The sequence below is a fragment of the Rhinoderma darwinii genome, chromosome 6, assembly GCF_050947455.1.
Source record: "Rhinoderma darwinii isolate aRhiDar2 chromosome 6, aRhiDar2.hap1, whole genome shotgun sequence".
Taxonomy (NCBI): domain Eukaryota; kingdom Metazoa; phylum Chordata; class Amphibia; order Anura; family Rhinodermatidae; genus Rhinoderma; species Rhinoderma darwinii.
This window is the reverse complement of record NC_134692.1, coordinates 116,096,122-116,106,507: the sequence shown is the minus strand read 5'-3', so window position 1 is coordinate 116,106,507 and position 10,386 is coordinate 116,096,122. Positions and strand designations below refer to the sequence as shown.

The 10,386-nt window shown below is 47.1% G+C and overlaps 1 protein-coding gene across 7 annotated transcripts in view; it reads left to right on the top strand.

Annotated features, from left to right (window-relative positions):
- Positions 1–13: 13 nt before the first annotated feature.
- The window catches only part of MARF1 (meiosis regulator and mRNA stability factor 1), a 61,584-nt gene continuing 51,211 nt past the window's right edge, over positions 14–10,386 (top strand). For 3 of the 7 annotated variants that reach the window (XM_075830151.1, XM_075830150.1, XM_075830147.1), the window contains exon 1: positions 4,179–4,286. The gene's annotated coding sequence lies outside the window, so the exon portion shown is untranslated. Of the gene's footprint in view, positions 132–4,176; positions 4,287–10,386 lie in introns of those variants that run through there. The other 4 variants (XM_075830149.1, XM_075830152.1, XM_075830153.1 and 1 more) reach the window with 4 other exon arrangements.

Below are 10,386 nucleotides of genomic sequence, written 5' to 3'. Positions count from 1 at the left end.
CAAAGGAAAGGTTTACAATAAAGTCACCATCCTTGTCAGTTTAGAATGTAAAATGTAGTGTGAGAAGTGAACATGCCAGAACGGCAAGAGGTATAGTGTGTACGCAATGCATCACGTGACATAACGCTCGGGTAAGACTCCTTGAAACTCCTGTTGTGGTAGTGCCTGCAAGAAGACTGGCAGGGCATTTTTTGTACTCTTTGTTCCGTCAGAGCTTAACAACCATCTCCTACACCTAAACAACGTTAAAACACATGACAAAATGCACAGCATACATTAATGCGTGTAACTGTAGACATATATATGATATATAGATACACAGGATCTGTGATGTTATCCTCAGGGGCGGACATACCGCATGTGCAGCCGGTGCAGCTGCACAAGGGCCCCGCGTGGGAAGGGGGCCCGTTCCTCTGCTGGCCGACTCAGTTCTCAGCTGCGCGATGCTGAGGACTGAGACAGAGGCCCGTGGACCACTGGCGTAGCTATAGGGGTCGCAGCGGTCGCAATTGCGACCGGGCCCCGAAGCCAGGGGGGCCCACGGCCCCCCGCACCACATCAATAAAAAGTTACTATAGTAACTCGGGCCGCGGGCCCCTGTTACTATAGTAACATACTTTACTTACCTTCCTGGTTCCGGATCGCAGCGGAGGTCCTGACGTCAGGCGCTGTGCGCAGCACATGACGTCACAGCGCTATGCGCCGCGCACAGCATCGAGACGACAGAACTCCCGCCGCGGCCGAAGAGGAAGGTAAGATAGCCCTGACTGGCGGGGTCCGACTCCTGGGACCCGCCAATCAGCTGTTTTGAAGGGGCCGCAGCACTCGTACGAGAGCTGCTCCCCTTCATTCCTGTCACTTCATTCCGGTCACACTGTGAATCGGTTTCGGCGATTCACAGTGTGGGCGAGTAGTGAAATGAAGGGGAAGCAGCTCTCGTACGAGTGCTGCGGCCCCTTCAAAACAGCTGATTTGCGGGTCCCGGGCGACACATCAGCTATTGATGGCCTATCCTGAGGATAGGCCATCAATGTTTAGGGACTGCACAACCCCTAAGCCTACGATGTAGCAGGCTTAGGGGGCCCATGAGACAGGATCACAGATTGTGTGATGCTGTCTGCTGGGCCCTGTATCTAAGCCAATCACATGGTAGGCTTAGATACATGGCCCATGCGTGATCCTGTCTGCTGGGCCCTGTATCTAAGCCTACCACACTGTAGGTTTAGATACAGGGCCCCAGCACACAGTAATCTTATACTGTATAAGATTACTGTCTGCTGGACCCTGTATCTAAGCCTACCTTGTGGTAGGCTTAGATACAGGGTCCCACAGACAGTATCACACATGGGCCCTGTATCTAAGCCTTAGGGTATGTGCACAGACACTAATTACGTCCGTAAGTGACGGATGTATTTCGGCCGCAAGTACCGGACCGAACACACTGCAGGGAGCCGGGCTCCTAGCGTCGTACTTATGTACGACGCTAGGAGTCCCTGCCTCGCTGTGGGACAACTGTCCTGTACTGTAATCATGTTTTCAGTACCGGACAGTTGTCCGGCAGCGAGGCAGGGACTCCTAGCGTCGTACATAACTATGATGCTAGGAGCCCGGCTCCCTGCAGTGTGTTCGGTCCGGTACTTGCGGCCGAAATACGTCCGTCAATTCCGGACGTAATTAGTGTGTGTGCACATACCCTAACACATGTGTTACTAAGCATTTTTTGTGTGTTTTCTTACAGGTTCGGTCGTTGGACTACGGCGGATTCCAGGACTACTTCGATGACAGCTTTTTTTTTTATTAATAAAATGGTTAATGAGGGTTGTGTTTTTTTTTTTTATTTCAATAAAATATTTTTTCTATGTCTTTGTGGTTTTTTTTAAACTATATTACTACCGCCTTAGTAATGGCCGCCGGCTGATTGACAGCATCCATTGCTAAGGCAGGGCTTAGTGTTAGCCGGTGCAGAGGCTAACACTAACCCCCTTTATTACCCCGGTACCCACCGCCACCAGGGGTGCTGGGAAGAGCCGGGTACGATCCAGTACCTGACCATCTGTAGTGATGGTCGGCCACTGGGGTGGCCGCAGGCTGGTATTATCAGGAGGGGAAAGGCCAGATACAGTGGCCCTTCCTACCCTGGTGATGCTAGGCTGCTGCTGCTTTATTGTATCTGGCTGGTTATGAAAATGGGGGGGACGCCACGTCATTTAAAAAATAATTGGAAAGAACGATGTCGGGTCCCCCCCAATTTTCATAACCAGCCAGATACAACACAGCAGCAGCAGGCAGCATTACAAGGGTGGGAAGGGCCACTGTTTTTGGCCTTCCCCAGCCTAATACTACCAGCCTGCGGCCACCCCGGTGCCTGCCCGTCACTACAGCTGGTCGGGTACTGGTTTGTACCCGGCTCTTCCCAGTACCCCTGGTGGCGGTGGGTACCGGGGTAATAATGGGGGTTAGTGTAGACTCTGCACCGGCTAACATTAAGCCTCGCCTTAGTAATGGAGGTTGTCAATCAGCCAGCGGCCATTACTAAGGCGGTGATAATAAAGTTTAAAAAGATACAAGCACATAGAAATTTTTTTTATTGAAATAAAAAAACACAACCCTCATTAACCATTTTATTGAGAATAAAAAAAACGCCGTCATTGAAGTCCTCGTATCCGAAGTCCAACAACCGAACCTGTAAAAAAAACACAAACACACAAAAATAATCAGTAACACATAAAGAAGCAAAATTATTATTCTTACCTTTCCTGGGTCCAGCGCTGGAGCCGCAATGTCAGCGAGCTGGGCCCTGTATCTAATCCTATCATGTGTGATACAGTCTGCTGAGCTGTGTATCTAATCCAATCATGTATGATACTGTGCTGGGCCCTATATCTAATCCGATCATGTGTGATACTGTCTGCTGAGCCACTGTATCTAATCCTATCATGTGTGATACTGTCTGCTGAGCCACTGTATCTAATCCTATAATGTGTGGTACTGTCTGCTGAGCCACTGTATCTAATCCTATCATGTGTGATACTGTCTGCTGAGCCACTGTATCTAATCCTATCATGTGTGGTACTGTCTGCTGAGCCACTGTATCTAATCCTATCATGTGTGGTACTGTCTGCTGAGCCACTGTATCTAATCCTATCATGTGTGATACTGTCTGCTGGGCCACTGTATCTAATCCTATCATGTGTGATACTGTCTGCTGAGCTGTGTATCTAATCCTATCATGTGTGATACTGCCTTCTGAGCCACTGTATCTAATCCTATCATGTGTGATACTGTCTGCTCAGCCACTGTATCTAATCCTATCCATAGTTTATAGGGTCGTAGTGCTATAGATATGCTATGCTGTCTCCTATACACACACTTTTTTTTGGGGCGGACACATATGTATTGGGGCTATTTCCCGGACATTTTAAGCCCTGAGGGTATGTTCACACGGCAGCGTCTGTTACGGCTGAAATTACTGTGCTGTTTTCAGGAGAAAACAGCACCGTAATTTCAGCCGTAATGGCATGTGCAGGCGTCTTTTGCTGCGTCCACTACGGAAGTAATTGAAGCTGGTTTTCCATGGAGTCCATGGAAAACGGCTCCATTTACATCTGAAGAAGTGACAGGCAGTTTTTTACGCGCCGCCTTTCGACAGCGGCGCGTAAAAAAAAATGACCATCGGCACAGAACATCGTAAGACCCATTCAAATGAATGGGCAGATGTTTTCCGACGCTTTTGAGCCGCATTTTCGGATGTAATTCAATGCTAAAACGCCCAAATTACGTCCGTAAATAGTGTGTGTGTGAACCCAGCCTTAGTGACGCACCGGCTGCTAGTGCTGCATTGTTGGGTCACTTAGGAGACCCAGCGATGCAGCTGAAAGCGGACCGTCGGCCATGAGAAGTTTGCGGGGTGGGGGGGGGGGCCCTGGCACATTATCTGCACAGGGGCCTTTTGCAGTCTGTGTCCGCCACTGGTTATCCTATGATATTTATTATATGTTCTCTGCCGCTTATACCTCTGGCTGTTACCCTATGTGTTGCGCAATAAAGTTTATTTATTGAAGAAAAAAAACTCTGGGTAGAGAGAGAAACAAACGAACTTTGACACGCCCCTTTCTTATTTCCAAATATCGGTTGGCGAGCTGTGGTAGAGGGGGGCGGGGCGTGACGTCATCGGGGCGTTCTGCGTAAATGAAGAAAGCAGTGACCGACGTTGTAGAGCGGAAGTGTGCGGGGAGAAGACACAAAGGAGGCGGATGATGTGAGTGGGGGGCTGTGACGGAGGCCAGGTGAGTGTTTAGACGGAGAGGGGCTTTACCTGGATACCCCCGTGGACAGCATTATTATTATTATTATGGTGGTAGTGCCCGGTGCAGTCGTGTCGCGCCCCTCTAATCATATGTATTGACCCGACACCTGTTGGGTGTTCTAGTACCCGGGTGTCCGCCTGTCACCGCTCCGCTGGTTCCAGTGACCTTGTGTTTCTGCCACGTCCGGGGCTAGGTCAGTCCTATGACGGGTGTTGTGATTATTTCTGACTAGTCAGACCGATGCATGGCCCAATGTAAACAAGCAGGAACTAGAAAGCCTGACCAATTATTTTTCCTGTTTACTACTCCGGTCATCATTGAGTGATACAAATCTGGCTGTCTGCTGAAAATATGAAACCTAGATCAAACGCTCTCCACCTTCTCCAATGTAAAGCGTGAGACATATAGCAATTTATGTGCCACATAAACCCCCAAAAAAAGCTGCCATAAAATTAGACTGAATAACCGATGCTCAATATGTGATATTTTTCTGCCTCCCTCCTTTGTTTCCTTGGTCGTAATTTTAAATACAATATAATCTCCCTGTTTCTGGGAAATATGCCCCCAAATTTTGCGCATTGGTACTGTTAGAAGTTTAAAACGCAGCATATTTCTAACAGCCAACACCACCTGTCTCATCACACAAGAATAAGTACAAGGGAATCTATAGTGTAGCACATTATGTGCTATCCAGAGGTGTAGCTAAGGGTTTAGTATGGGGGGCAAACACATCTGAGTGGGCCCCCAACACATGTTTACAACTCCCGAGGCACATCCGGAGGGGTCGGGCTTACGTAAACAGCGTTGTTTTCCGTGCGATTCCGTTTCTGTAAACTTCCATAGAAGTGGATGGGTGTTACAGAAACGGCGTAGCATAGCGAGCTATGCTGTTTACATAAATTCCATTCACAGTATAGTGCCTGCGTCCACGCAGTATAATGCCCCTATAGTGCGTCCACGCAGTATAATGCCCCTATAGTGCGTCCACGCAGTATAATGCCCCTATAGTGCCTCCACGCAGTATAATGCCCCTATAGTGCCTCCACGCAGTATAATGCCCCTATAGTGCCTCCACGCAGTATAATGCCCCTATAGTGCCTCCACGCAGTATAATGCCCCTATAGTGCCTCCACGCAGTATAATGCCCCTATAGTGCCTCCACGCAGTATAATGCCCCTATAGTGCCTCCACGCAGTATAATGCCCCTATAGTGCCTCCACGCAGTATAATGCCCCTATAGTGCCTCCACGCAGTATAATGCCCCTATAGTGCCTCCACGCAGTATAATGCCCCTATAGTGCCTCCACGCAGTATAATGCCCCTATAGTGCCTCCACGCAGTATAATGCCCCTATAGTGCCTCCACGCAGTATAATGCCCCTATAGTGCCTCCACGCAGTATAATGCCCCTATAGTGCCTCCACGCAGTATAATGCCCCTATAGTGCCTCCACGCAGTATAATGCCCCTATAGTGCCTCCACGCAGTATAATGCCCCTATAGTGCCTCCACGCAGTATAATGCCCCTATAGTGCCTCCACGCAGTATAATGCCCCTATAGTGCCTCCACGCAGTATAATGCCCCTATAGTGCCTCCACGCAGTATAATGCCCCTATAGTGCCTCCACGCAGTATAATGCCCCTATAGTGCCGCCACGCAGTATAATGCCCCTATAGTGCCGCCACGCAGTATAATGCCCCTATAGTGCCGCCACACAGTATAATGCCCCTATAGTGCCGCCACACAGTGCCTAATAAATACTCCCCTAGCCCTGTTCCCACAAGTGGAAGAAATCCCTCCGCTCCTTCGGTCTGTGCTGTGTGTGGCTCAGTGCAGACAGGCGCAATGACCTCGCCGCATTGCATCGGTCTCTGCCGAGCCGCTCACGTTCGGTGTTGCATGGTGAATGCTGGAGCATGAAGCTGACAGCTCCCTACGCCAGTGTTTGATTCAACTGTCTATGTCCTGAGGACACCGATACAGTTGAAACCAAGACATGCCAATGCTGGGGGACCGTCCCAGCTTGCCCCTGGGCCCCACCATCTTAGTTGGCCTGGCCACTGCCCCCCTCCCTGCGCCTCTGGTGCTATCTGCCGGCGCTGAGCAGATTGATATATAGTTTTGTGCAAAAACATTCAGGGTAAACTATAATCTATTCATTTTAATTCCTGTTAACTGTGAGCTAAGGAGTCCAGAGTGTTGACTCAACCAATGATTGACAGGGTTCCCTGTATGAGAGTATAATACTGAGTAGGACCGCCCATTGGACTCTTAGGCCCAGAGTCATCATGGATTTAAATATATTTCTGCACAAAATTATATATTAAACTGCTCAACTCCTCCTGCTCCATAACCTAGTGCATGTTTGATGTGACCGGTTCCCTTTAAGAAACTAGATGGTTTGCTTCTGTAGCTGACACATTGTGTATGGCACATATGATACCTTTAATATGTTATATGCAGTAGTATAGACCTCTGAAGAGGATTCAGTGTCTCATTGTTCTGGTCCAAAAGATGTAACTACTATTAACAATTACTGTTTTCAGAAGAATTGGGTAAAACGTTGTTCCGTTTGTCCTGCTGTAGCTTCGTGATCTTGCCTGGTAATTCCTATTGAGGTCAATGGGATCCAGTTTCCACCACATGCCTCCTGCTCTGCTTCTCCTGGGCAGTAGAAATTACTTTCATGCCGTGAAAGGCAGGAGCTGTCAGGTCGTTCCCAGCTTGACCCTAATGTGCAAAGAAGTAAAATAGTTCCTGGTGTCGGATATAGAAGTCCGAATATCCCTATGGAACCTTTTCTTCATGTCCGTAATCCAATATACAGTGAAGACTTCATCTGTGGTGGACTTCCAGTTCTCTTCTATGTACTTTGACGCTCGGGCGCCCCTCTAGAGGACTGTATTTCACTGCAATTTTGGTTGGGTTCAAAGAGTTCTTTCTGCGCAAAAGGGAGGATCTGATTTAAGGAAGCGTTCCGATCTTAATGGCAAAGAAGAATCCTGGTACAATTCAGGCGAAGTTCACATCTCGTTTTACTCTACGTTTGACATGGAAAAACCAGTGTCAAAATGTGTTTCACAGTTTGCACATTGACTTCTATGGTCAGGACAGATGCCCTAATGGTGTAGTTTGTGCTTGCGTTTTGTGTGTTTACGTTTTTTTTTTTTGTTTTTTTTTGTTTTTTTTTCACATCCTGAAAAGTGTAATCTACTACACTTCTCAGTACTTTTCCAAACCGTATACCACATGTATATGTTTTTTTTCATTTGTGTTGAAGTCAATGGCAACGTACGGACGACGTATGCAATCTTAAACCCTACATTTGCATATGTAAAAGGAAACAAAATGAAGGTATCCGTTTTTAGAAGTAAGAACGGACACCAACGTTTACGACTTGTACTACAAAAAACGTAAGCGTATGTTACAAATTCATATGTTTTTGTTACTGAAAACGTACAAGTGATCGCATAACACAAGCGTGTGCGCTTCACCTTAGTTGTCTAGCCACAGCAATTTATTAGGACAACCCCAATTTACTTTATGGCTGAACTGATCCCTTTGTCTGGCAGTCACGGCTCCTGAGCATGTACCTGAGGTTTTGTGGTCTACAGTTGATTGTTGTCATTCTCGTTCTAGACATTAACCTGTTAAAATCTGTTGGTAATTTCTGCCTCTGAAGCATATTTATTTAGTAGTTACCACCATAGGAAGGAATGGCCCAATATTTGTCATGAAATGCTTCCTGTTGAATTCTGCCCCTGTCGTCATACAATAAGGCCACGTTCACACGTCCCAGGATTGTCCGGCTTCAGGTGCGTTATGACAGAATTCTGCCTGTAATGCATATGAATAGGGTGTTTTTATACCCATCAGCACATTCGGGGGTAATATCGCCATATAATAAACGTGCTGCAGAATTTAAAATTCCAAACGGAAGTCTCGCGTTGGTGCCATTGAATTACATTTTTTTTTTCGCCATGGGTTTTCTAGAAGGCATACGTGTGCCAAGTGAACTTACCCTAAGGGCTTATTCAGGCGAACGGGATATACGTCCGTGCAACGCGCGTGATTTTCACGCGCGTCGCACGGACCTATATTAGTCTATGGGGCCGTGCAGACATGTGCGTGATTTTTACGCTGCGTTAGTCCGCAGCGCAAAAGTCACGACATGTCCGTGCTTTGGGCGTATTTCGCGCATCACGCACCCATTGAAGTCAATGGGTGCGTGAAAATCACGCATGCCGCACGGAAGCACTTCCGTGGGACGCGTGTGATTCGCGCAACAGCTGTGAAAAGGATGGATGGAAACAAAAGCACCACGTGCTTTTCTGTTTACAAACATCCAAACGGAGTGTCATAATGATGGCGGCTGCGTGAAAACCACGCAGCCACGCGTCATATGGTGATGACACACGGAGCTGTCAAGTGCCTTTTGCGCACGCAAAACGCCGTGTTTTTTTGCGCGTGCAAAACGCTCGTGTGAATCCGGCCTAATTGTAATACACTGCTGGCCTGTCAATGAATTGTTAGGGTATGTTCACACGGCCTATTCACGGACGTAATTCGGGCGTTTTAACCCCCAAATTACGGCTTGACAGCGTTGACAAACATCTGCCCATTGAAAGCAATGGGCTGACGTTTGTCTGTTCACACGAGGCGTATATTTACGCGTCGCTGTCAAAAGACGGTGCGTAAATAGACGCCCGCGACAAAGTGTCATGTTACTACTTCAGATGTAAATGGAGCCGTTTTCCATGGACTCCATGGAAAACCAGCTCCAGTTACGTCCGTAATGGACATGGCGTTCAAGCGCCTGCACATGCTGTTACGGCTGAAATGACGGGACTTTTTTCTCCTGGAAACAGCCCCGTAATTTCGGCCGTTACGGACGCTGCCGTGTGAACATACCCTTATGGTATTTTTCAGCTGTGCCACTGCTGGCTCCCGAATCTTCTAGATCTGTGAGCTTTGACCACTAGACTAACAGTATCATCGGAGTACATCAGAGGGTCTACATTAGTGCCCCCCTTCTATGACGTCTGGATATGGACAAGGATTGTCGTTGAGACAATCCCTTTAAAATGAAATCTGCTGTCACTGGTTTGTCTAGTTTCATTTCTTATGATCACTGGTTAACTATCCGTTTTGTTTTCTCCTTTATGTGCAGTGGGATGTCTTCCTCATGTAATTCTCATCTGTCAGGCCTCCTACTACACCATATAGGAAGATGGGATATATGCTTTAGAACACTTTTTTTTTTTTTTTTTTTTTTGCTTTAGGGCAAACGGATGTAATAGTGGGGTCCCCTACCGAGTGCATGGCGTATTTGCACATTACAAATTCAATGGGCATCAGGTAGTTGGTTTGATGAATTTATTTTGTTGTCCGTCCCCCCCCTGTTATGAGAATTAACACTCACCAGCTGCTTCCTCATTGTTGGGGAACGTTTGACGTAAAGGCTATGTATACTTTGGAATGTCTAGGTTTTTTTTTTTTTTGTTTTTTTTTTAAGCACTTTTCTACAACTTCCATCTATCCTTTTATACACAGACGCTGCATCGTCCTCTCAGCCGATTCTGTCCAGCTGAACAGACAATCGGCTGAAAGGATGATACAGCTATGCAGGATACATCGATGTAAAAAAAAGTCAAGTCGAAAATTGCTTAAACAGAAAACCTTTTGATTTCGAAAAAAAAATCTATTCCATAACTTCAATCAGCAAAAAAATTTTAATTAAAGCTTCGTATAGGAAACCAGTGTTCCAGCTATGAAATCAAAAAGCCTGTCTAAAAAAGAAACTTATGGCAGAGGACCCAGGTAGCCCCATCTGCATGACACGCCTTTTCTCAGAATTGGAGTTAGTTCCAGTAGTCTTTCCTTGTCATACCTAGCATTTGGGGAAGCTGTGGGTTCTCGACTAAAAACATTTATTCCAAGCTGGATACTTGATGTGTTGGGTTAAAGGGGTTTTCTAGTCAGTAAAAATTGATGGCCTAGCCTCCAGGATAGGCAATCAACAGCTGATTGGTCGGGGTCTGACTCGCGGGACCTCTGCCGATCAGCTGTTTCGAAGGGGC